At 44.4% G+C, this 23,551-nt stretch overlaps 1 protein-coding gene and 38 non-coding genes across 39 annotated transcripts in view; 1 reads left to right on the top strand and 38 right to left on the bottom strand.

Annotated features, from left to right (window-relative positions):
* The window catches only part of LOC102234562 (solute carrier family 23 member 2-like), a 108,585-nt gene that overhangs the window by 35,745 nt on the left and 49,289 nt on the right, over nt 1-23,551 (top strand). The window lies entirely within an intron of this gene.
* Nucleotides 1,790-1,873, bottom strand: trnal-aag. The gene has a single exon. It is a non-coding gene; the product is annotated as a tRNA-Leu (tRNA).
* On the bottom strand, nt 2,167-2,250 carry trnal-cag. Its single transcript has one exon. It is a non-coding gene; the product is annotated as a tRNA-Leu (tRNA).
* Nucleotides 2,823-2,906, bottom strand: trnal-aag. Its single transcript has one exon. It is a non-coding gene; the product is annotated as a tRNA-Leu (tRNA).
* trnal-uag lies at nt 3,081-3,163 on the bottom strand. The gene has a single exon. It is a non-coding gene; the product is annotated as a tRNA-Leu (tRNA).
* trnal-aag lies at nt 3,736-3,819 on the bottom strand. The gene has a single exon. It is a non-coding gene; the product is annotated as a tRNA-Leu (tRNA).
* trnal-uag lies at nt 3,994-4,076 on the bottom strand. Its single transcript has one exon. It is a non-coding gene; the product is annotated as a tRNA-Leu (tRNA).
* Nucleotides 4,740-4,823, bottom strand: trnal-cag. Its single transcript has one exon. It is a non-coding gene; the product is annotated as a tRNA-Leu (tRNA).
* On the bottom strand, nt 5,012-5,094 carry trnal-cag. Its single transcript has one exon. It is a non-coding gene; the product is annotated as a tRNA-Leu (tRNA).
* Nucleotides 5,382-5,464, bottom strand: trnal-cag. Its single transcript has one exon. It is a non-coding gene; the product is annotated as a tRNA-Leu (tRNA).
* Nucleotides 5,752-5,835, bottom strand: trnal-aag. Its single transcript has one exon. It is a non-coding gene; the product is annotated as a tRNA-Leu (tRNA).
* Nucleotides 6,010-6,092, bottom strand: trnal-uag. Its single transcript has one exon. It is a non-coding gene; the product is annotated as a tRNA-Leu (tRNA).
* Nucleotides 6,386-6,469, bottom strand: trnal-cag. The gene has a single exon. It is a non-coding gene; the product is annotated as a tRNA-Leu (tRNA).
* trnal-uag lies at nt 6,658-6,740 on the bottom strand. The gene has a single exon. It is a non-coding gene; the product is annotated as a tRNA-Leu (tRNA).
* On the bottom strand, nt 7,394-7,477 carry trnal-aag. Its single transcript has one exon. It is a non-coding gene; the product is annotated as a tRNA-Leu (tRNA).
* On the bottom strand, nt 11,346-11,429 carry trnal-aag. The gene has a single exon. It is a non-coding gene; the product is annotated as a tRNA-Leu (tRNA).
* trnal-uag lies at nt 11,604-11,686 on the bottom strand. Its single transcript has one exon. It is a non-coding gene; the product is annotated as a tRNA-Leu (tRNA).
* On the bottom strand, nt 11,980-12,063 carry trnal-cag. Its single transcript has one exon. It is a non-coding gene; the product is annotated as a tRNA-Leu (tRNA).
* trnal-cag lies at nt 12,252-12,334 on the bottom strand. Its single transcript has one exon. It is a non-coding gene; the product is annotated as a tRNA-Leu (tRNA).
* On the bottom strand, nt 12,622-12,704 carry trnal-cag. The gene has a single exon. It is a non-coding gene; the product is annotated as a tRNA-Leu (tRNA).
* On the bottom strand, nt 12,992-13,075 carry trnal-aag. The gene has a single exon. It is a non-coding gene; the product is annotated as a tRNA-Leu (tRNA).
* On the bottom strand, nt 13,250-13,332 carry trnal-uag. The gene has a single exon. It is a non-coding gene; the product is annotated as a tRNA-Leu (tRNA).
* On the bottom strand, nt 13,626-13,709 carry trnal-cag. Its single transcript has one exon. It is a non-coding gene; the product is annotated as a tRNA-Leu (tRNA).
* trnal-uag lies at nt 13,898-13,980 on the bottom strand. The gene has a single exon. It is a non-coding gene; the product is annotated as a tRNA-Leu (tRNA).
* Nucleotides 14,634-14,717, bottom strand: trnal-aag. Its single transcript has one exon. It is a non-coding gene; the product is annotated as a tRNA-Leu (tRNA).
* On the bottom strand, nt 18,624-18,707 carry trnal-aag. The gene has a single exon. It is a non-coding gene; the product is annotated as a tRNA-Leu (tRNA).
* On the bottom strand, nt 18,957-19,040 carry trnal-aag. The gene has a single exon. It is a non-coding gene; the product is annotated as a tRNA-Leu (tRNA).
* Nucleotides 19,215-19,297, bottom strand: trnal-uag. Its single transcript has one exon. It is a non-coding gene; the product is annotated as a tRNA-Leu (tRNA).
* Nucleotides 19,591-19,674, bottom strand: trnal-cag. The gene has a single exon. It is a non-coding gene; the product is annotated as a tRNA-Leu (tRNA).
* Nucleotides 19,863-19,945, bottom strand: trnal-cag. Its single transcript has one exon. It is a non-coding gene; the product is annotated as a tRNA-Leu (tRNA).
* trnal-cag lies at nt 20,490-20,572 on the bottom strand. Its single transcript has one exon. It is a non-coding gene; the product is annotated as a tRNA-Leu (tRNA).
* Nucleotides 20,860-20,943, bottom strand: trnal-aag. The gene has a single exon. It is a non-coding gene; the product is annotated as a tRNA-Leu (tRNA).
* Nucleotides 21,118-21,200, bottom strand: trnal-uag. The gene has a single exon. It is a non-coding gene; the product is annotated as a tRNA-Leu (tRNA).
* On the bottom strand, nt 21,820-21,903 carry trnal-cag. Its single transcript has one exon. It is a non-coding gene; the product is annotated as a tRNA-Leu (tRNA).
* trnal-cag lies at nt 22,092-22,174 on the bottom strand. The gene has a single exon. It is a non-coding gene; the product is annotated as a tRNA-Leu (tRNA).
* Nucleotides 22,462-22,545, bottom strand: trnal-cag. The gene has a single exon. It is a non-coding gene; the product is annotated as a tRNA-Leu (tRNA).
* trnal-uag lies at nt 22,720-22,802 on the bottom strand. The gene has a single exon. It is a non-coding gene; the product is annotated as a tRNA-Leu (tRNA).
* trnal-cag lies at nt 23,096-23,179 on the bottom strand. Its single transcript has one exon. It is a non-coding gene; the product is annotated as a tRNA-Leu (tRNA).
* Nucleotides 23,368-23,450, bottom strand: trnal-uag. The gene has a single exon. It is a non-coding gene; the product is annotated as a tRNA-Leu (tRNA).

The following is a 23,551-nucleotide window of genomic DNA, read 5'->3' as shown; positions in this document are numbered from 1 at the left end:
TCTGGGCAGTGTTTTTGTTTCAGAAGTGGCTATTGATCAATGTGCTGCGGTGTCACATTAATTTTCCTTTAGCAAATCCGGTGCAGCTCACCCTGGCTATTCTCAGATTGTTGCACCTACTCCAGGGGTAATACTAGCAGCACCGAACAAGGTATGGTACGGAAACAATTTGATTGACAGTTTACCACATTCATTGATTGCCTCGTTATTTACGTTTAGCTGTGGACCATGGACATGCTGTCTGCTATTACAGAGGTGTTCAGTACAGATTAGTTTAATTATGAGTTTAATCAGGAGCAGTGGCAGGAACACATTCAGTAACTTTTGCAGCAGAATCACAGAAGCATGGCTGCTAGCTAGGGCTTGGGAATATGAGGAAAATCTAATATCCTGATATATTTTTGCAATATCATGATACACGATATATATCACAATATTCTTATATGAGCTCCAATGTTATTTTAAACTAGACTCCTTGCAGCATGATATCATCCATGCAAGTTCCCGTCCCCATTTCCCTGCTAGACTTAAATGTAAGCTCATATAAAATGGGATGCAGTGTTTTGCTATTAACTGTCTCCACTATGACTAGATAACAAGGTCAGAAATAAGTTTTAACTAAGAAAAAAAAATAGCGAGGGAGAGGGAAGTAGGTCAGTTATGCTTGAGTTTGACAAACCTAACATATAGATGTGCTGTGGAATAAGGTGTGTTTTGGTACAGCTTGAAAATAAAAAAGGTGACCTACACACAAACTGACAGATAATCAGTAAAGCAGGTGTTTAAATTAGCTAATCAGCCACCACAGTGTTAGCTTGGCTGATAGCAGCGGTGGCTAATCTACCACAGCAATCACTCATTAATAATCGTAAAATTCACATCAAGCCTAAAAACACAAAACTGTAACGAACTGAATGTTCTGTTCTATGTGCAATGTTTGAGTGTTTTTGGCGCTGAATCCTGATACATAAAGTTGCGTTTTCCGCAAAAAAGTGAAATTATAAATATAATGTGTGAAAAATTCTAAATATATTATGTGAAAACATTTAAATAAATACTAACACTTGGGAAAAGATGGAGGAACCTCCACACCTTGAATAAATTTAAAGGCACAAACATAATACCAAATTACAAAGAATTACTTTCTTAGTCCTCAAGCAATTCTGTAAGAAGTGGTATTGGAACCTCAGAGGAATCTGAGACCTAAACACAGCACCTCAGACCCTCAGTCATTCTGATGTAGTGCAGGTGGGTTAAAGTTCTCTCTGCTCCATGATGCACTTTTTAGTCTACTTAAATGAAAGAGAATGTGTCAGAAGTGGGGATCGAACCCTAACACAGCGCCTTGGACCGCTCTACCATCATGCAGATGTGTCAATGTTGTCTTTGTTCTTAGAATCCACATATGGGTGAAAACCACTTGGTTAATAGAGGGCTCTGCAAAGTTTAATTTTCTCTGTATCTATTGGGATGATTTCACTCCTTAGATGTTCCAACAGCAAAGTCAGCAGTCATCTGGTCCTAAATTTCAAATGTCTTACTTACTTACAGGAAAAGTATGTAAGTAATCCAGGCAGAGTTCAATCCAAGCAAATGGCTCATAATGAGGAGCAAAAGTTGGCAGTTTATTTACCAAATTACTACATTTGCGTTGCTCCCATGCCACTGGTGTAAATTGTTACCATAATGTGTGCGGAGAGATTTTATTCCAGAAAACGTCTCCTTAAGATCTGGTTGGCAGATGCGAGCAGAAGATACCGTTCTTATTTCACTTAAATGCAAGCAATTGTGTCAGAAGTGGGATTCGAACCCACGCCTCCCATTGGAGACTGCGACCTTAACGCAGCGCCTTAGACCGCTCGGCCATCCTGACCTCTGTCAGGTGGTTGTTAGATGCCTTCAAATGCGGTAGGCTCGAACGGCAAAGATCACTTGACAATTCTATAAGAATAATGCCAAATATTTGTTCATAATGTGGAGCAAAAGTTGGCAGTTTATTTACCACATTACTACGTTTGCATTGCTCCCATGCCACTGGTGTAAATTGTTACCATAATGTGTGCGGAGAGATTTTATTCCAGAGAACCACTGAATGTCTACTAACGTTCTTGTTGGCAGATGCAAGTAGAAGATACCATTCTTATTTCACTTAAATGTAAGCAATTGTGTCAGAAGTGGGAGTCGAACCCACGCCTCCCATTGGAGACTGCGACCTGAACGCAGCGCCTTAGACCGCTCGGCCATCCTGACCTCTGTCAGGTGGTTGTTAGATGCCTTCGCATGCGGTATGCTCGAACAGCAAAGAACACTAGACAATTCTATAAGAATAATGCCAAACATTTGCTCATAATGTGGAGCAAAAGTTGGCTGTTTATTTGCCACATTACTACGTTTGCATTGCTCCCATGCCACTGGTGTAAATTGTTTCCATAATGTGTGCGGAGAGATTTTATTCCAGAAAACCACTGAACAGACGTGGTTCAGTGGTCCTGAACCACCGAGTGCCTTAGACCGCTCGGCCATCCTGATCTCTGTCAAGTGGTTGTTAGATGCCTTCGCATGCGGTATGCTCGAACGGCAAAGAACACTTGACAATTGTATAAGGACTATGCCAAACATTTGCTCATAATGTGGAGCAAAAGTTGGCAGTTTATTTACCACATTACTACGTTCGCATTGCTCCCATGCCACTGGTGTAAATTGTTACCATAATGTTTGCAGAGAGATTTTATTTCAGAGAACCACTTAACATCTACTAACGTTCTTGTTGGCAGATGCAAGTAGAAGATACCATTCTTATTTCACTTAAATGTAAGCAATTGTGTCAGAAGTGGGATTCGAACCCACGCCTCCCATTGGAGACCGCAACCTTAACGCAGCGCCTTAGACCACTCTGCCATCCTGACCTCTGTCAGTTGTGTGCGAGATGCCTTCACATGCGTCCAAAATGTGTCCTAAAAACAGTTGTGTGAGAGGACAGTTGGACCTCCATTTCAAATTCCTTACTTATACCAGAAGTACATAAGTCGAGTTCAAACAAAGTCTAAGAGTGGAGTCAGGGAAATTGAAAATAGCCGGATTGTCAGAAGTGGGATTCGAACCCACGCCTCCATTGGAGACTGCGACCTAAACGCAGCGCCTTAGACCGCTCGGCCATCCTGACCTCTGTCAGGTGGTTGTTAGATGCCTTCGCATGCGGTATGCTCGAACAGCAAAGAACACTTGACAATTCTATAAGGATTATGCCAAACATTTGCTCATAATGTGGAGCAAAAGTTGGCTGTTTATTTGCCACATTACTACGTTTGCATTGCTCCCATGCCACTGGTGTAAATTGTTTCCATAATGTGTGCGGAGAGATTTTATTCCAGAAAACCACTGAACAGACGTGGTTCAGTGGTCCTGAACCACCGAGTGCCTTAGACCGCTCGGCCATCCTGATCTCTGTCAGGTGGTTGTTAGATGCCTTCGCATGCGGTATGCTCGAACGGCAAAGAACACTTGACAATTGTATAAGGACTATGCCAAACATTTGCTCATAATGTGGAGCAAAAGTTGGCAGTTTATTTACCACATTACTACGTTCGCATTGCTCCCATGCCACTGGTGTAAATTGTTACCATAATGTGTGCAGAGAGATTTTATTTCAGAGAACCACTGAACATCTACTAACATTCTTGTTGGCAGATGCAAGTAGAAGATACCATTCTTATATCACTTAAATGTAAGCAATTGTGTCAGAAGTGGGATTCGAACCCACGCCTCCCATTGGAGACCGCGACCTTAACGCAGCGCCTTAGACCGCTCTGCCATCCTGACCTCTGTCAGTTGTGTGCGAGATGCCTTCACATGCGTCCAAAATGTGTCCTAAAAACAGTTGTGTGAGAGGACAGTTGGACCTCCATTTCAAATTCCTTACTTATACCAGAAGTACATAAGTCGAGTTCAAACAAAGTCTAAGAGAGGAGTCAGGGAAATTGAAAATAGCCGGATTGTCAGAAGTGGGATTCGAACACACGCCTCCATTGGAGACTGCGACCTAAACGCAGCGCCTTAGACCGCTCGGCCATCCTGACCACTGTCAGGTGGTTGTTAGATGCCTTCGCATGCGGTAGGCTCGAACGGCAAAGATCACTTGACAATTCTATAAGAATAATGCCAAATATTTGCTCATAATGTGGAGCAAAAGTTGGCAGTTTATTTACCACATTACTACGTTTACATTGCTCCCATGCCACTGGTGTAAATTGTTACCATAATGTGTGCGGAGAGATTTGATTCCAGAGAGCCACTGAACGTCTCCTCAAGATCTGGTTGGCAGATGCGAGTAAAAGACCACATTCAACTTAAATGCAGGCAATGGTGTCAGAAGTGGGATTCGAATCCACGTCTCCATTGCAGACTGCGACCTGAACGCAGCGCCTTAGACCGCTCGGCCATCCTGAACTCTGTCAGGTGCTTATTAGATGCCTTCGCATGTGGTTTGCTCGAACGGCAAGGAACACTTGCGAATTCTATAAGGACTATGCCTAACATTTGCTCATAATGTGGAGCAAAAGTTGGCAGTTTATTTACCACATTACTATGTTTGCATTGCTCCCATGCCACTGGTGTAAATTGTTACAATAATGTGTGCAGAGAGATTTTATTTCAGAGAACCACTGAACGTCTACTAATGTTCTTGTTGGCAGATGCAAGTAGAAGATACCATTCTTATTTCACTTAAATGTAAGCAATTGTGTCAGAAGTGGGATTCGAACCCACGCCTCCCATTGGAGACTGCGACCTGAACGCAGCGCCTTAGACCGCTCGGCCATCCTGACCTCTGTCCTTTGTGTGCAAGATGCCTTCACATGCGGCCTAATTGTGTCCTAAAAACAGTTGTGTGCTAAAAACAGTGTGAGAGGACAGTTGGATCTCCATTTCAAATTCCTTACTTATACCAGAAGTACATAAGTCGAGATCAAACAAAGTCTAAGAGTGGAGTCAGTGAAAATGAAAATAGCCGGATTGTCAGACGTGGGATTCGAACCCACGCCTCCATTGGAGACTGCGACCTGAACACAGCGCCTTAGACCGCTCGGCCATCCTGACCTCTGTCAGGTGGTTGTAAGATGCCTTCGAATGCGGTAGGCTCGAACGGCAAAGATCACTTGACAATTCTATAAGAATAATGCCAAATATTTGTTCATAATGTGGAGCAAAAGTTGGCAGTTTATTTACCACATTACTACGTTTGCATTGCTCCCATGCCACTGGTGTAAATTGTTACCATAATGTGTGCGGAGAGATTTGATTCCAGAGAGCCACTGAACGTCTCCTCAAGATCTGGTTGGCAGATGCGAGTAAAAGACCACATTCCACTTAAATGCAGGCAATTGTGTCAGAAGTGGGATTCGAACCCACGTCTCCATTGGAGACTGCGACCTGAACGCAGCGCCTTAGACCGCTCGGCCATCCTGACCTCTGTCAGGTGCTTATTAGATGCCTTCGCATGTGGTTTGCTCGAACGGCAAGGAACACTTGCGAATTCTATAAGGACTATGCCAAATATTTGCTCATAATGTGGAGCAAAAGTTGGCAGTTCATTTACCACATTACTACGTTTGCATTGCTCCCATGCCACTGGTGTAAATTGTTGCCATAATGTGTGACGAGAGATTTTATTCCAGAGAACCCCTGAACGTCTCCTCAAGATCTGGTTGGCAGATGCGAGTAAAAGACCACATTCCACTTAAATGCAAGCACTTGTGTCAGAAGTGGGATTCGAACTCACGCCTCCCATTGGAGACTGCGACCTTAACGCAGCGCCTTAGACCGCTCGGCCATCCTGACCTCTGTCCTTTGTGTGCAAGATGCCTTCACATGCGGCCTAATTGTGTCCTAAAAACAGTTGTGTGAGAGGACAGTTGGAGCTCCATTTCAAATTCCTTACTTATACCAGAAGTACATATGTCAAGTTCAAACAAAGTCTAAGAGTGGAGTCAGGGAAATTGAAAATAGCCGGATTGTCAGAAGTGGGATTCGATCCCACGCCCCCATTGGAGACTGCGACCTAAACGCAGCGCCTTAGATCGCTCGGCCATCCTGACCTCTGTCAGGTGGTTGTTAGATGCCTTCGCATGCGGTATGCTCGAACGGCAAAGAACACTTGACAATTGTATAAGGACTATGCCTAACATTTGCTCATAATGTTGAGCAAAAGTTGGCAGTTTATTTACCACATTACTACGTTTGCATTGCTCCCATGCCACTGGTGTAAATTGTTACCATAATGTGTGCAGAGAGATTTTATTTCAGAGAACCACTGAACGTCTACTAACGTTCTTGTTGGCAGATGCAAGTAGAAGATACCATTCTTATTTCACTTAAATGTAAGCAATTGTGTCAGAAGTGGGATTCGAACCCACGCCTCCCATTGGAGACTGCGACCTGAACGCAGCGCCTTAGACCGCTCGGCAATCCTGACCTCTGTCCTTTGTGTGCAAGATGCCTTCACATGCGGCCTAATTGTGTCCTAAAAACAGTTGTGTGCTAAAAACAGTGTGAGAGGACAGTTGGATCTCCATTTCAAATTCCTTACTTATACCAGAAGTACATAAGTCGAGATCAAACAAAGTCTAAGAGTGGAGTCAGGGAAATTGAAAATAGCCGGATTGTCAGAAGTGGGATTCGAACCCACGCCTCCATTGGAGACTGCGACCTAAACGCAGCGCCTTAGACCGCTCAGCCATCCTGACCTATGTCAGGTGGTTGTAAGATGCCGTCGCATGCGGTATGCTCAAACGGCAAAGAAAACTTGACAATTCTATAAGGACTATGCCAAACATTTGCTCATAATGTGGAGCAAAAGTTGGCAGTTTATTTACCACATTACTACGTTTGCATTGCTGCCATGCCACTGGTGTAAATTGTTGCCATAATGTGTGACGAGAGATTTTATTCCAGAGAACCACTGAACGTCTCCTCAAGATCTGGTTGGCAGATGCGAGTAAAAGACCACATTCCACTTAAATGCAAGCAATTGTGTCAGAAGTGGGATCCGAACCCACGTCTCCATGGGAGACCGCGACCTGAACGCAGCGCCTTAGACCGCTCGGCCATCCTGACCTCTCTCAGGTGGTTGTAAGATGCCTTCGCATGCGGTAGGCTCGAACGGCAAAGAACACTTGACTATTCTATAAGGATTATGCCAAATATTTGCTCATAATGTGGAGCAAAAGTTGGCAGTTTATTTACCACATTACTACGTTTGCATTGCTCCCATGCCACTGGTGTAAATTGTTACCATAATGTGTGCGGAGGGATTTTATTCCAGAGAACCACTGAACGTCTACTAATGTTCTGGTTGGCAGTTGCGAGTAAAAGATCACATTCTTATTCCACTTAATTGTGTCAGAAGTGGGATTTGAACCCACGCCTCCCATTGGAGACCGCGACCTTAACGCAGCACCTTAGACCGCTCTGCCATCCTGACCTCTGTCCGTTGTGTGCGAGATGCCTTCACATGCGTCCTAAATGTGTCCTAAAAACACTGGTTTTTATACCAGCGCTCTACTGATCTATGACCGCCGAACTCTTTTGGATCTTCGATCCTCAGCAGAGACGAAATTTCTTTATGGAAATCCGAAAACTTTGCCTCCGGTTCTCATGGGAGTACCGGATTACCTCCTCTGCATACTGGCCACACCTTTCCGGAGAAAACGCCATCGCGTCCGGGGGAGACGCAGCGGTAGGCTGGTGAGGTTGAAGTTCAGCTTATCACGGATTGCCACAACTGGAACGAATCTTTTTTGGTCCCCTCTGGATTCTGCTTATACCTGGTTGGTGCCGCTGGCTGGCTCAGAAGGACGGGTTTTTCAGCAACGGCCCCGCTACTGTATTCAGAGACGCTCTAGACAGCAGGGAGTGAACTCGACGAACCTCCAGGCTCTACGTCGGGGTGTTTACAGCGCTAAAGACCAGAACTGACCGGCCCCTGTCAGGATCGGCTTGGTAAATGCCAGATCACTTTCAAATAAAACTTATATCCTTAAGGACTTCTTCATTTCAAATCGACTAGACTTCCTGTGTGTAACAGAGACTTGGCTGAGTGTTGGTGAGCTCACTGCATTCTCTGAACTTTTACCGCCAGACTGTGTTTACTTGAATTGTCCCCGAAAGTCTGGTCGTTGAGGAGGAATAGCAACCTTTTTCCGGAATGTATACAAATGTACGCCGCTGCCCGCGTCTTTCTCCTCCTCCAGCTCCAGCTTTGAATTGAGTATGTTTGAGTTGGGTCGCTCGTACCCAATGCTGTGCGCTGTTATTTACAGACCTCCTGGATATAATAAGGACTTTTTGAATGATTTTTCTGAACTGTTGGCATATGTTTTGCCTCTATATGATCAAGTTCTTATTGTTGGAGATTTTAATATTCATGTTTGTTGCCCGGACAAACAGATGGTAAAAGATTTTTTAAATTTGATTGATTCTTTTAATTTCACTCAGTGGGTATTTGAGCCCACACATGAAGGTGGTCATGTATTAGACCTTGTTCTATCTTTTGGGTTGCCAATTTCCCACTTGATGGTTGGTGATGCTGTGTTTTCAGATCATAAACCGGTGTTGTTCAATATTGATATGCCTTGTAACTTTGTAAAACCCTGTGTTTCTGCACGGTGCCATCGCGTAATAAGCCAGCAAACGGCTATTCGTTTTTCTGAGTTATTTGAATCAAAAATTTCTATGCCATCATTTAATGATACGGAGACCCTTACCGCTTGGCTCTATTCTACATGTCAATCGGCTCTAGATGAAGTGGCTCCAATGAAACCCAGGAAATGGAGGACTAAAATGGAACCATGGCTCAATGATAGAACTCGTGCTGCTCGACGTGAATGCAGAAAATTTGAACGAAAGTGGAAAAAAGACAAGTTACAGGTGTCGTTCCAGCTGTTGAAGGATTCCTGGCATCGATATCGGCTAATAGTGAAAGACACCAAACGGGAGCACTTGTCAAATATAATTTTACTTAATCGTCACAAGCCTCGCTTATTATTTCATATTGTTGATAGTGTTTTGAATGTTCCGCATTATACGGGCTTTGAGCCATCTCTGGAGGTATGTGAGAAATTTCGCGTTTTTTTCGAGGACAAAGTGGCTGGTGTTAGGGCCAATATTATGTGTTCAGCTTCTGACCCTTCAGTTGCTGTCAAATGCTCCACTGCTTTGTCTCAGTTTGAACCTGTTACTTTGACTTTAATACATGAGACTGTAGGTCATCTTAAGGCCTCAGGTTCTGCAGCTGACATTTTACCCCCACGACTTTTTAAAGAGGTTCTTCCTGTTTTAGGGATTTCTATTACGGCTATTATAAATAGTAGCCTGATCACTGGTGTGATCCCAAAACCTTTCAAACAGGCATCAGTTCAACCGCTGATCAAAAAACCTGGCTTAGACCCTTTTCTGTTATCTAATTTTAGGCCTATTTCAAAGCTTCCATTTATGTCTAAAATTTTAGAGAAAATTGTTTATAATCAATTAAAGGCCTATCTCGATGTAAATAATATTCTTGAGGATTTTCAGTCTGGTTTTAAAACTTTACACAGCACCGAATCTGCATTGTTGAGGGTGTTTAATGATATCCTTTTGGCTACTGATGCTGGAGATCCAGTGATTTTAGTTCTTTTAGATTTGACTGCAGCCTTTGACACGGTGGACCATGATGTTTTACTTTCCCGTTTAGAGCATTATGTAGGTCTCAAAGGCACAGTCTTAGTGTGGCTTAGGCCGTACTTGACGGATAGGTCTTTCTGTGTTGACATAGATGATTTTAGATCATCGTCTGCTCCTTTATTGTGTGGAGTACCACAGGGCTCGATACTTGGACCTCTTTTGTTTTCTTTATATTTGCTTCCCCTTGGGTCAATATTTAGGAAACATAATATTGCTTTTCATTGCTATGCGAATGATACACAAATTTATGTGCCTCTCAATCGTAAGGGAGTCTATACAGTACCAATTTTATTGGAGTGCCTCGATGACATAAAAACTTGGATGGCTCTGAATTTTTTGAATTTTAATGAAAGAAAGACGGAAGTTATTATTTTTGACCCTGGTACTACCTGCAACTCCACTCCTGTGGATTTGGGTCCGCTATCACATTACGTAAAGCCATTTGTTACAAATTTGGGCTTTGTAATGGACGCAAATTTTAAGTTGGATAAACAAATCAGTGCCGTTGTGAAAACGAGCTTTTTCCATTTGAGACGGCTTGCTAAGATTAGGAATATTGTACCAGTGGATTATTTTGAAATATTAATCCATGCTTTTATCACAACACGACTGGATTACTGTAACTCCTTATATGTGGGTGTCAGCCAGTCTTCTTTGTCCCGTCTTCAGCTGGTCCAGAATGCGGCTGCTCGGCTCTTAACTGGATCGCGGAAGAGAGAACATGTTACCCCGATTTTATATTCTCTGCACTGGCTGCCGGTACATTTCAGAGTGCATTTTAAGATTCTTTTATTTGTATTTAAATCTTTAAATGGCCTTGCTCCCTCCTATCTCTCTGAGCTGCTACATATACACTGTCCTCCTCGAGCTCTTAGATCAGCGAGCCAAATGAACCTGGAGGTGCCGAGGACTTCCAGGAGGCAGAGAGGAGACAGGGCGTTTGCTGTTGCAGCTCCCAAACTTTGGAATTCTTTACCTATGTTGGTAAAACAGGACCCCTCTTTAGCAATTTTTAAATCTGCTCTTAAGGGATTCGAACCCACGCCTCCATTGGAGACTGGGACCTAAACGCAGCGCCTTAGACCGCTCGGCCATCCTGACCTATGTCAGGTGGTTGTTAGATGCCGTCGCATGCGGTAGGCTCGAACGGCAAAGAACACTTGACAATTCTATAAGGACTATGCCAAACATTTGCTCATAATGTGGAGCAAAAGTTGGCAGTTTATTTACCACATTACTACGTTTGCATTGCTCCCATGCCACTGGTGTAAATTGTTTCCATAATGTGTGCGGAGAGATTTTATTCCAGAAAAACACTGAACAGACGTGGTTCAGTGGTCCTGAACCACCGAGCGCCTTAGACCGCTCGGCCATCCTGACTCTGTCAGGTGCTTATTAGATGCCTTCGCATGTGGTTTGCTCGAACGGCAAAGAACACTTGACAATTCTATAAGGATTATGCCAAATATTTGCTGATAATGTGGAGCAAAAGTTGGATGTTAGATGCCTTCTCATGCGGTATGCTGTGTGACGAGAGATTTTATTCCAGAGAACAACTGAACGTCTCCTCAAGATCTGGTTGGCAGATGCGAGTAAAAGACCACATTCCACTTAAATGCAAGCACTTGTGTCAGAAGTGGGATTCGAACCCACGCCTCCCATCGGAGACTGCGACCTTAACGCAGCGCCTTAGACCGCTCGGCCATCCTTACATCTGTGCTTTGTGTGCAAGATGCCTTCACATGCGGCCTAATTGTGTCCTAAAAACAGTTGCGTGAGAGGACAGTTGGAGCTCCATTTCAAATTCCTTATTTATACCAGAAGTACATAAGTCAAGTTCAAACAAAGTCTAAGAGTGGAGTCAGGGAAATTGAAAATAGCCGGATTGTCAGAAGTGGGATTCGAACCCACGCCCCCATTGGAGACTGCGACCTAAACGCAGCGCCTTAGACCGCTCGGCCATCCTGACCTCTGTCAGGTGGTTGTTAGATGCCTTCGCATGCGGTATGCTCGAACGGCAAAGAACACTTGACAATTATATAAGGACTATGCCTAACATTTGCTCATAATGTGGAGCAAAAGTTGGCAGTTTATTTACTACATTACTACGCTTGCATTGCTCCCATGTCACTGGTGTAAATTGTTACCATAATGTGTGCAGAGAGATTTTATTTCAGAGAACCACTGAATGTCTACTAACGTTCTTGTTGGCAGATGCAAGTAGAAGATACCATTCTTATTTCACTTAAATGTAAGCAATTGTGTCAGAAGTGGGATTCGAACCCACGCCTCACATTGGAGACTGCGACCTGAACGCAGCGCCTTAGACCGCTCGGCAATCCTGACCTCTCTCCTTTGTGTGCAAGATGCCTTCACATGCGGCCTAATTGTGTCCTAAAAACAGTTGCGTGCTAAAAACAGTGTGAGAGGACAGTTGGATCTCCATTTCAAATTCCTTACTTATACCAGAAGTACATAAGTCGATATCAAACAAAGTCTAAGAGGGGAGTCAGTGAAAATGAAAATAGCCGGATTGTCAGAAGTGGGATTCGAACCCACGCCTCCATTGGAGACTGCGACCTGAACGCAGCGCCTTAGACCGCTCGGCCATCCTGACCTCTGTCAGGTGGTTGTTAGATGCCTTCGCATGCGGTAGGCTCGAACGGCAAAGATCACTTGACAATTCTATAAGAATAATGCCAAATATTTGCTCATAATGTGGAGCAAAAGTTGGCAGTTTATTTACCACATTACTATGTTTGCATTGCTCCCATGCCACTGGTGTAAATTGTTACCATAATGTGTGCGGAGAGATTTGATTCCAGAGAGCCACTGAACGTCTCCTCAAGATCTGGTTGGCAGATGCGAGTAAAAGACCACATTCCACTTAAATGCAGACAATTGTGTCAGAAGTGGGATTCGAACCCACGTCTCCATTGGAGACTGCGACCTGAACGCATCGCCTTAGACCGCTCGGCCATCCTGACCTCTGTCAGGTGCTTATTAGATGCCTTCGCATGTGGTTTGCTCGAACGGCAAGGAACACTTGCGAATTCTATAAGGACTATGCCAAATATTTGCTCATAATGTGGAGCAAAAGTTGGCAGTTCATTTACCACATTACTACGTTTGCATTGCTCCCATGCCACTGGTGTAAATTGTTGCCATAATGTGTGACGAGAGATTTTATTCCAGAGAACCCCTGAACGTCTCCTCAAGATCTGGTTGGCAGATGCGAGTAAAAGACCACATTCCACTTAAATGCAAGCACTTGGGTCAGAAGTGGGATTCGAACTCACGCCTCCCATTGGAGACTGCGACCTTAACGCAGCGCCTTAGACCGCTCGGCCATCCTGACCTCTGTCCTTTGTGTGCAAGATGCCTTCAAATGCGGCCAAATTGTGTCCTAAAAACAGTTGCGTGAGAGGACAGTTGGAGCTCCATTTCAAATTCCTTACTTATACCAGAAGTACATAAGTCAAGTTCAAACAAAGTCTAAGAGTGGAGTAAGGGAAATTGAAAATAGCCGGATTGTCAGAAGTGGGATTCGATCCCACGCCCCCATTGGAGACTGCGACCTAAACGCAGCGCCTTAGACCGCTCGGCCATCCTGACCTCTGTCAGGTGGTTGTTAGATGCCTTCGCATGCGGTATGCTCGAACGGCAAAGAACACTTGACAATTGTATAAGGACTATGCCTAACATTTGCTCATAATGTGGAGCAAAAGTTGGCAGTTTATTTACCACATTACTACGTTTGCATTGCTCCCATGCCACTGGTGTAAATTGTTACCATAATGTGTGCAGAGAGATTTTATTTCAGAGAACCACTGAACGTCTACTAACGTTCTTGTTGGCAGATGCAAGTAGAAGATACCATTCTTATTTCACTTAAATGTAAGCAATTGTGTCAGAAGTGGGATTCGAACCCACGCCTCCCATTGGAGACTGCGACCTGAACGCAGCGCCTTAGACCGCTCGGCAATCCTGACCTCTGTCCTTTGTGTGCAAGATGCCTTCACATGCGGCCTAATTGTGTCCTAAAAACAGTTGTGTGCTAAAAACAGTGTGAGAGGACAGTTGGATCTCCATTTCAAATTCCTTACTTATACCAGAAGTACATAAGTCGAGATCAAACAAAGTCTAAGAGTGGAGTCAGGGAAATTGAAAATAGCCGGATTGTCAGAAGTGGGATTCGAACCCACGCCTCCATTGGAGACTGCGACCTAAACGCAGCGCCTTAGACCGCTCAGCCATCCTGACCTATGTCAGGTGGTTGTAAGATGCCGTCGCATGCGGTATGCTCAAACGGCAAAGAAAACTTGACAATTCTATAAGGACTATGCCAAACATTTGCTCATAATGTGGAGCAAAAGTTGGCAGTTTATTTACCACATTACTACGTTTGCATTGCTGCCATGCCACTGGTGTAAATTGTTGCCATAATGTGTGACGAGAGATTTTATTCCAGAGAACCACTGAACGTCTCCTCAAGATCTGGTTGGCAGATGCGAGTAAAAGACCACATTCCACTTAAATGCAAGCAATTGTGTCAGAAGTGGGATCCGAACCCACGTCTCCATGGGAGACCGCGACCTGAACGCAGCGCCTTAGACCGCTCGGCCATCCTGACCTCTCTCAGGTGGTTGTAAGATGCCTTCGCATGCGGTAGGCTCGAACGGCAAAGAACACTTGACTATTCTATAAGGATTATGCCAAATATTTGCTCATAATGTGGAGCAAAAGTTGGCAGTTTATTTACCACATTACTACGTTTGCATTGCTCCCATGCCACTGGTGTAAATTGTTACCATAATGTGTGCGGAGGGATTTTATTCCAGAGAACCACTGAACGTCTACTAATGTTCTGGTTGGCAGTTGCGAGTAAAAGATCACATTCTTATTCCACTTAATTGTGTCAGAAGTGGGATTTGAACCCACGCCTCCCATTGGAGACCGCGACCTTAACGCAGCACCTTAGACCGCTCTGCCATCCTGACCTCTGTCCGTTGTGTGCGAGATGCCTTCACATGCGTCCTAAATGTGTCCTAAAAACACTGGTTTTTATACCAGCGCTCTACTGATCTATGACCGCCGAACTCTTTTGGATCTTCGATCCTCAGCAGAGACGAAATTTCTTTATGGAAATCCGAAAACTTTGCCTCCGGTTCTCATGGGAGTACCGGATTACCTCCTCTGCATACTGGCCACACCTTTCCGGAGAAAACGCCATCGCGTCCGGGGGAGACGCAGCGGTAGGCTGGTGAGGTTGAAGTTCAGCTTATCACGGATTGCCACAACTGGAACGAATCTTTTTTGGTCCCCTCTGGATTCTGCTTATACCTGGTTGGTGCCGCTGGCTGGCTCAGAAGGACGGGTTTTTCAGCAACGGCCCCGCTACTGTATTCAGAGACGCTCTAGACAGCAGGGAGTGAACTCGACGAACCTCCAGGCTCTACGTCGGGGTGTTTACAGCGCTAAAGACCAGAACTGACCGGCCCCTGTCAGGATCGGCTTGGTAAATGCCAGATCACTTTCAAATAAAACTTATATCCTTAAGGACTTCTTCATTTCAAATCGACTAGACTTCCTGTGTGTAACAGAGACTTGGCTGAGTGTTGGTGAGCTCACTGCATTCTCTGAACTTTTACCGCCAGACTGTGTTTACTTGAATTGTCCCCGAAAGTCTGGTCGTTGAGGAGGAATAGCAACCTTTTTCCGGAATGTATACAAATGTACGCCGCTGCCCGCGTCTTTCTCCTCCTCCAGCTCCAGCTTTGAATTGAGTATGTTTGAGTTGGGTCGCTCGTACCCAATGCTGTGCGCTGTTATTTACAGACCTCCTGGATATAATAAGGACTTTTTGAATGATTTTTCTGAACTGTTGGCATATGTTTTGCCTCTATATGATCAAGTTCTTATTGTTGGAGATTTTAATATTCATGTTTGTTGCCCGGACAAACAGATGGTAAAAGATTTTTTAAATTTGATTGATTCTTTTAATTTCACTCAGTGGGTATTTGAGCCCACACATGAAGGTGGTCATGTATTAGACCTTGTTCTATCTTTTGGGTTGCCAATTTCCCACTTGATGGTTGGTGATGCTGTGTTTTCAGATCATAAACCGGTGTTGTTCAATATTGATATGCCTTGTAACTTTGTAAAACCCTGTGTTTCTGCACGGTGCCATCGCGTAATAAGCCAGCAAACGGCTATTCGTTTTTCTGAGTTATTTGAATCAAAAATTTCTATGCCATCATTTAATGATACGGAGACCCTTACCGCTTGGCTCTATTCTACATGTCAATCGGCTCTAGATGAAGTGGCTCCAATGAAACCCAGGAAATGGAGGACTAAAATGGAACCATGGCTCAATGATAGAACTCGTGCTGCTCGACGTGAATGCAGAAAATTTGAACGAAAGTGGAAAAAAGACAAGTTACAGGTGTCGTTCCAGCTGTTGAAGGATTCCTGGCATCGATATCGGCTAATAGTGAAAGACACCAAACGGGAGCACTTGTCAAATATAATTTTACTTAATCGTCACAAGCCTCGCTTATTATTTCATATTGTTGATAGTGTTTTGAATGTTCCGCATTATACGGGCTTTGAGCCATCTCTGGAGGTATGTGAGAAATTTCGCGTTTTTTTCGAGGACAAAGTGGCTGGTGTTAGGGCCAATATTATGTGTTCAGCTTCTGACCCTTCAGTTGCTGTCAAATGCTCCACTGCTTTGTCTCAGTTTGAACCTGTTACTTTGACTTTAATACATGAGACTGTAGGTCATCTTAAGGCCTCAGGTTCTGCAGCTGACATTTTACCCCCACGACTTTTTAAAGAGGTTCTTCCTGTTTTAGGGATTTCTATTACGGCTATTATAAATAGTAGCCTGATCACTGGTGTGATCCCAAAACCTTTCAAACAGGCATCAGTTCAACCGCTGATCAAAAAACCTGGCTTAGACCCTTTTCTGTTATCTAATTTTAGGCCTATTTCAAAGCTTCCATTTATGTCTAAAATTTTAGAGAAAATTGTTTATAATCAATTAAAGGCCTATCTCGATGTAAATAATATTCTTGAGGATTTTCAGTCTGGTTTTAAAACTTTACACAGCACCGAATCTGCATTGTTGAGGGTGTTTAATGATATCCTTTTGGCTACTGATGCTGGAGATCCAGTGATTTTAGTTCTTTTAGATTTGACTGCAGCCTTTGACACGGTGGACCATGATGTTTTACTTTCCCGTTTAGAGCATTATGTAGGTCTCAAAGGCACAGTCTTAGTGTGGCTTAGGCCGTACTTGACGGATAGGTCTTTCTGTGTTGACATAGATGATTTTAGATCATCGTCTGCTCCTTTATTGTGTGGAGTACCACAGGGCTCGATACTTGGACCTCTTTTGTTTTCTTTATATTTGCTTCCCCTTGGGTCAATATTTAGGAAACATAATATTGCTTTTCATTGCTATGCGAATGATACACAAATTTATGTGCCTCTCAATCGTAAGGGAGTCTATACAGTACCAATTTTATTGGAGTGCCTCGATGACATAAAAACTTGGATGGCTCTGAATTTTTTGAATTTTAATGAAAGAAAGACGGAAGTTATTATTTTTGACCCTGGTACTACCTGCAACTCCACTCCTGTGGATTTGGGTCCGCTATCACATTACGTAAAGCCATTTGTTACAAATTTGGGCTTTGTAATGGACGCAAATTTTAAGTTGGATAAACAAATCAGTGCCGTTGTGAAAACGAGCTTTTTCCATTTGAGACGGCTTGCTAAGATTAGGAATATTGTACCAGTGGATTATTTTGAAATATTAATCCATGCTTTTATCACAACACGACTGGATTACTGTAACTCCTTATATGTGGGTGTCAGCCAGTCTTCTTTGTCCCGTCTTCAGCTGGTCCAGAATGCGGCTGCTCGGCTCTTAACTGGATCGCGGAAGAGAGAACATGTTACCCCGATTTTATATTCTCTGCACTGGCTGCCGGTACATTTCAGAGTGCATTTTAAGATTCTTTTATTTGTATTTAAATCTTTAAATGGCCTTGCTCCCTCCTATCTCTCTGAGCTGCTACATATACACTGTCCTCCTCGAGCTCTTAGATCAGCGAGCCAAATGAACCTGGAGGTGCCGAGGACTTCCAGGAGGCAGAGAGGAGACAGGGCGTTTGCTGTTGCAGCTCCCAAACTTTGGAATTCTTTACCTATGTTGGTAAAACAGGACCCCTCTTTAGCAATTTTTAAATCTGCTCTTAAGGGATTCGAACCCACGCCTCCATTGGAGACTGGGACCTAAACGCAGCGCCTTAGACCGCTCGGCCATCCTGACCTATGTCAGGTGGTTGTTAGATGCCGTCGCATGCGGTAGGCTCGAACGGCAAAGAACACTTGACAATTCTATAAGGACTATGCCAAACATTTGCTCATAATGTGGAGCAAAAGTTGGCAGTTTATTTACCACATTACTACGTTTGCATTGCTCCCATGCCACTGGTGTAAATAGTTTCCATAATGTGTGCGGAGAGATTTTATTCCAGAAAAACACTGAACAGACGTGGTTCAGTGGTCCTGAACCACCGAGCGCCTTAGACCGCTCGGCCATCCTGACTCTGTCAGGTGCTTATTAGATGCCTTCGCATGTGGTTTGCTCGAACGGCAAGGAACACTTGCGAATTCTATAAGGACTATGCCACACATTTGCTCATAAGGTGGAGCAAAAGTTGGCAGTTCATTTACCACATTACTACGTTTGCATTGCTCCCATGGCACTGGTGTAAATTGTTGCCATAATGTGTGACGAGAGATTTTATTCCAGAGAACCACTGAACGTCTCCTCAAGATCTGGTTGGCAGATGCGAGTAAAAGACCACATTCCACTTAAATGCAAGCAATTGTGTCAGAAGTGGGATTCGAACCCACACCTCCCATTGGAGACTGCGACCTTAACGCAGCGCCTTAGACCGCTCGGCCATCCTGACCTCTATCAGGTGGCTGTAAGATGCCTTCACATGTGGTATGCTCGAACGGCAAAGAACACTTGACAATTCTATAAGGATTATGCCAAATATTTGCTGATAATGTGGAGCAAAAGTTGGATGTTAGATGCCTTCTCATGCGGTATGCTGTGTGACGAGAGATTTTATTCCAGAGAACAACTGAACGTCTCCTCAAGATCTGGTTGGCAGATGCGAGTAAAAGACCACATTCCACTTAAATGCAAGCACTTGTGTCAGAAGTGGGATTCGAACCCACGCCTCCCATCGGAGACTGCGACCTTAACGCAGCGCCTTAGACCGCTCGGCCATCCTGACATCTGTGCTTTGTGTGCAAGATGCCTTCACATGCGGCCTAATTGTGTCCTAAAAACAGTTGCGTGAGAGGACAGTTGGAGCTCCATTTCAAATTCCTTATTTATACCAGAAGTACATAAGTCAAGTTCAAACAAAGTCTAAGAGTGGAGTCAGGGAAATTGAAAATAGCCGGATTGTCAGAAGTGGGATTCGAACCCACGCCCCCATTGGAGACTGCGACCTAAACGCAGCGCCTTAGACCGCTCGGCCATCCTGACCTCTGTCAGGTGGTTGTTAGATGCCTTCGCATGCGGTATGCTCGAACGGCAAAGAACACTTGACAATTATATAAGGACTATGCCTAACATTTGCTCATAATGTGGAGCAAAAGTTGGCAGTTTATTTACTACATTACTACGCTTGCATTGCTCCCATGCCACTGGTGTAAATTGTTACCATAATGTGTGCAGAGAGATTTTATTTCAGAGAACCACTGAACGTCTACTAACGTTCTTGTTGGCAGATGCAAGTAGAAGATACCATTCTTATTTCACTTAAATGTAAGCAATTGTGTCAGAAGTGGGATTCGAACCCACGCCTCACATTGGAGACTGCGACCTGAACGCAGCGCCTTAGACCGCTCGGCAATCCTGACCTCTCTCCTTTGTGTGCAAGATGCCTTCACATGCGGCCTAATTGTGTCCTAAAAACAGTTGTGTGCTAAAAACAGTGTGAGAGGACAGTTGGACCTCCATTTCAAATTCCTTACTTATACCAGAAGTACATAAGTCAAGTTCAAACAAAGTCTAAGAGTGGAGTCAGGGAAATTGAAAATAGCCAGATTGTCAGAAGTGGGATTCGAACCCCCGCCTCCATTGGAGACTGCGACCTGAACGCAGCGCCTTAGACCGCTCGGCCATCCTGACCTCTGTCAGGTGGTTGTAAGATGCCTTCGCATGCGGTAGGCTCGAACGGCAAAGAACACTTGACAATTCTATAAGGATTATGCCAAATATTTGCTCATAATGTGGAGCAGAAGTTGGCAGTTTATTTACCACATTACTATGTTTGCATTGCTCCCATGCCACTGGTGTAAATTGTTACCATGATGTGTGCGGAGAGATTTTATTCCAGAGAACCACTGAACGTCTCCTCAAGATCTGGTTGGCAGATGCGAGTAAAAGACCACATTCCACTTAAATGCAAGCACTTGTGTCAGAAGTGGGATTCAAACCCACGCTTCCATTGGAGACTGCGACCTTAACGCAGCGCCTTAGACAGCTCGGCCATCCTGACCTCTGTCCTTTGTGTGCAAGATGCCTTCACATGCGGCCTAATTGTGTCCTAAAAACAGTTGCATGAGAGGACAGTTGGACCTCCATTTCAATTTCCTTACTTATACCAAAAGTACATAAGTCGAGTTCAAACAAAGTCTAAGAGTGGAGTCAGGGAAATTGAAAATAGCCGGATTGTCAGAAGTGGGATTCGAACCCACGCCTCCATTGGAGACTGCGACCTGAACGCAGCGCCTTAGACCGCTCGGCCATCCTGACCTCTGTCCGGTGGTTGTAAGATGCCTTCACATGCGGTAGGCACGAACGGCAAAGAACACTTGACAATTCTATAAGGATTATGCCAAATATTTGCTCATAATGTGGAGCAAACGTTGGCAGTTTATTTACCACATTAGTACGTTTGCATTGCTCCCATGGCACTGGTGTAAATTGTTACCATAATGTGTGCGGAGAGATTTTATTCCAGAGAACCACTGAACGTCTCCTCAAGATCTGGTTGGCAGATGCGAGTAAAAGACCACATTCTACTTAAATGCAAGCAATTGTGTCAGAAGTGGGATTCAAACCCACGCCTCACATTGGAGACTGCGACCTTAACGCAGCGCCTTAGACCGCTCGGCCATCCTGACCTCTGTCCTTTGTGTGCAAGATGCCTTCACAAGCGGCCTAAATGTGTCCTAAAAACAGTTGTGTGAGAGGACAGTTGGACCTCCATTTCAATTTCCTTACTTATACCAGAAGTACATAAGTCGAGTTCAAACAAAGTCTAAGAGTGGAGTCAGGGAAATTGAAAATAGCCGGATTGTCAGAAGTGGGATTCGAACCCACGCCTCCATTGGAGACTGCGACCTAAACGCAGCGCCTTAGACCGCTCGGCCATCCTGACTCTGTCAGGTGCTTATTAGATGCCTTCGCATGTGGTTTGCTCGAAGGGCAAGGAACACTTGCGAATTCTATAAGGACTATGCCACACATTTGCTCATAATGTGGAGCAAAAGTTGGCAGTTCATTTACCACATTACTACGTTTGCATTGCTCCCATGGCACTGGTGTAAATTGTTGCCATAATGTGTGACGAGAGATTTTATTCCAGAGAACCACTGAACGTCTCCTCAAGATCTGGTTGGCAGATGCGAGTAAAAGACCACATTCCACTTAAATGCAAGCAATTGTGTCAGAAGTGGGATTCGAACCTAGGCCTCCCATTGGAGACTGCGACCTTTACGCAGCGCCTTTGACCGCTCGGCCATCCTGACCTCTGTCAGGTGGTTGTAAGATGCCTTCGCATGTGGTATGCTCGAACGGCAAAGAACACTTGACAATTCTATAAGGATTATGCCAAATATTTGCTGATAATGTGGAGCAAAAGTTGGATGTTAGATGCCTTCTCATGCGGTATGCTGTGTGACGAGAGATTTTATTCCAGAGAACCACTGAACGTCTCCTCAAGATCTGGTTGGCAGATGCGAGTAAAAGACCACATTCCACTTAAATGCAAGCACTTGTGTCAGAAGTGGGATTCGAACCCACGCCTCCCATCGGAGACTGCGACCTGAACGCAGCGCCTTAGACCGCTCGGCCATCCTGACCTCTGTGCCTTGTGTGCAAGATGCCTTCACATGCGGCCTAATTGTGTCCTAAAAACAGTTGTGTGCTAAAAACAGTGTGAGAGGACAGTTGGACCTCCATTTCAAATTCCTTACTTATACCAGAAGTACATAAGTCAAGTTCAAACAAAGTCTAAGAGTGGAGTCAGGGAAATTGAAAATAGCCAGATTGTCAGAAGTGGGATTTGAACCCACGCCTCCATTGGAGACTGCGACCTGAACGCAGCGCCTTAGACCGCTCGGCCATCCTGACCTCTGTCAGGTGGTTGTAAGATGCCTTCGCATGCGGTAGGCACGAACGGCAAAGAACACTTGACAATTCTATAAGGATTATGCCAAATATTTGCTCATAATGTGGAGCAAAAGTTGGCAGTTTATTTACCACATTACTACGTTTGCATTGCTCCCATGCCACTGGTGTAAATTGTTGCCATAATGTGTGACGAGAGATTTTATTCCAGAGAACCACTGAACGTCTCCTCAAGATCTGGTTGGCAGATGCGAGTAAAAGACCACATTCCACTTAAATGCAAGCAATTGTGTCAGAAGTGGGATTCGAACCCACGCCTCCCATTGGAGACTGCGACCTGAACGCAGCGCCTTAGACCGCTCGGCCATCCTGACCTCTGTCCGTTGTGTGCGAGATGCCTTCACATGCGGCCTAAATGTGTCCTAAAAACAGTTGTGTGAGAGGACAGTTGGACCTCCATTTCAAATTCATTATTTATACCAGAAGTACATAAGTCAAGTTCAAACAAAGTCTAAGAGTGGAGTCAGGGAAATTGAAAATAGCCAGATTGTCAGAAGTGGGATTCGAACCCACGCCCCCATTGGAGACTGCGACCTAAACGCAGCGCCTTAGACCGCTCGGCCATCCTGACCTCTGTCAGGTGGTTGTTAGATGCCTTCGCATGCGGTATGCTCGAACGGCAAAGAACACTTGACAATTATATAAGGACTATGCCTAACATTTGCTCATAATGTGGAGCAAAAGTTGGCAGTTTATTTACCACATTACTACGCTTGCATTGCTCCCATGCCACTGGTGTAAATTGTTACCATAATGTGTGCAGAGAGATTTTATTTCAGAGAACCACTGAACGTCTACTAACGTTCTTGTTGGCAGATGCAAGTAGAAGATACCATTTTTATTTCACTTAAATGTAAGCAATTGTGTCAGAAGTGGGATTTGAACCCACGCCTCACATTGGAGACTGCGACCTGAACGCAGCGCCTTAGACCGCTCGGCAATCCTGACCTCTCTCCTTTGTGTGCAAGATGCCTTCACATGCGGCCTAATTGTGTCCTAAAAACAGTTGTGTGCTAAAAACAGTGTGAGAGGACAGTTGGATCTCCATTTCAAATTCCTTACTTATACCAGAAGTACATAAGTCAAGTTCAAACAAAGTCTAAGAGTGGAGTCAGGGAAATTGAAAATAGCCAGATTGTCAGAAGTGGGATTCGAACCCACGCCGCCATTGGAGACTGCGACCTAAACGCAGCGCCTTAGACCGCTCGGCCATCCTGACCTCTGTCAGGTGGTTGTTAGATGCCTTCGCATGCGGTATGCTCGAACGGCAAAGAACACTTGACAATTATATAAGGACTATGCCTAACATTTGCTCATAAT

Source organism: Xiphophorus maculatus, chromosome 2 (genome assembly GCF_002775205.1).
Source record: "Xiphophorus maculatus strain JP 163 A chromosome 2, X_maculatus-5.0-male, whole genome shotgun sequence".
NCBI classification, from domain to species: Eukaryota; Metazoa; Chordata; class Actinopteri; order Cyprinodontiformes; family Poeciliidae; genus Xiphophorus; species Xiphophorus maculatus.
The sequence above is the reverse complement of the archived record's forward strand: the minus strand, read 5'-3'. Positions and strand labels throughout refer to the sequence as shown.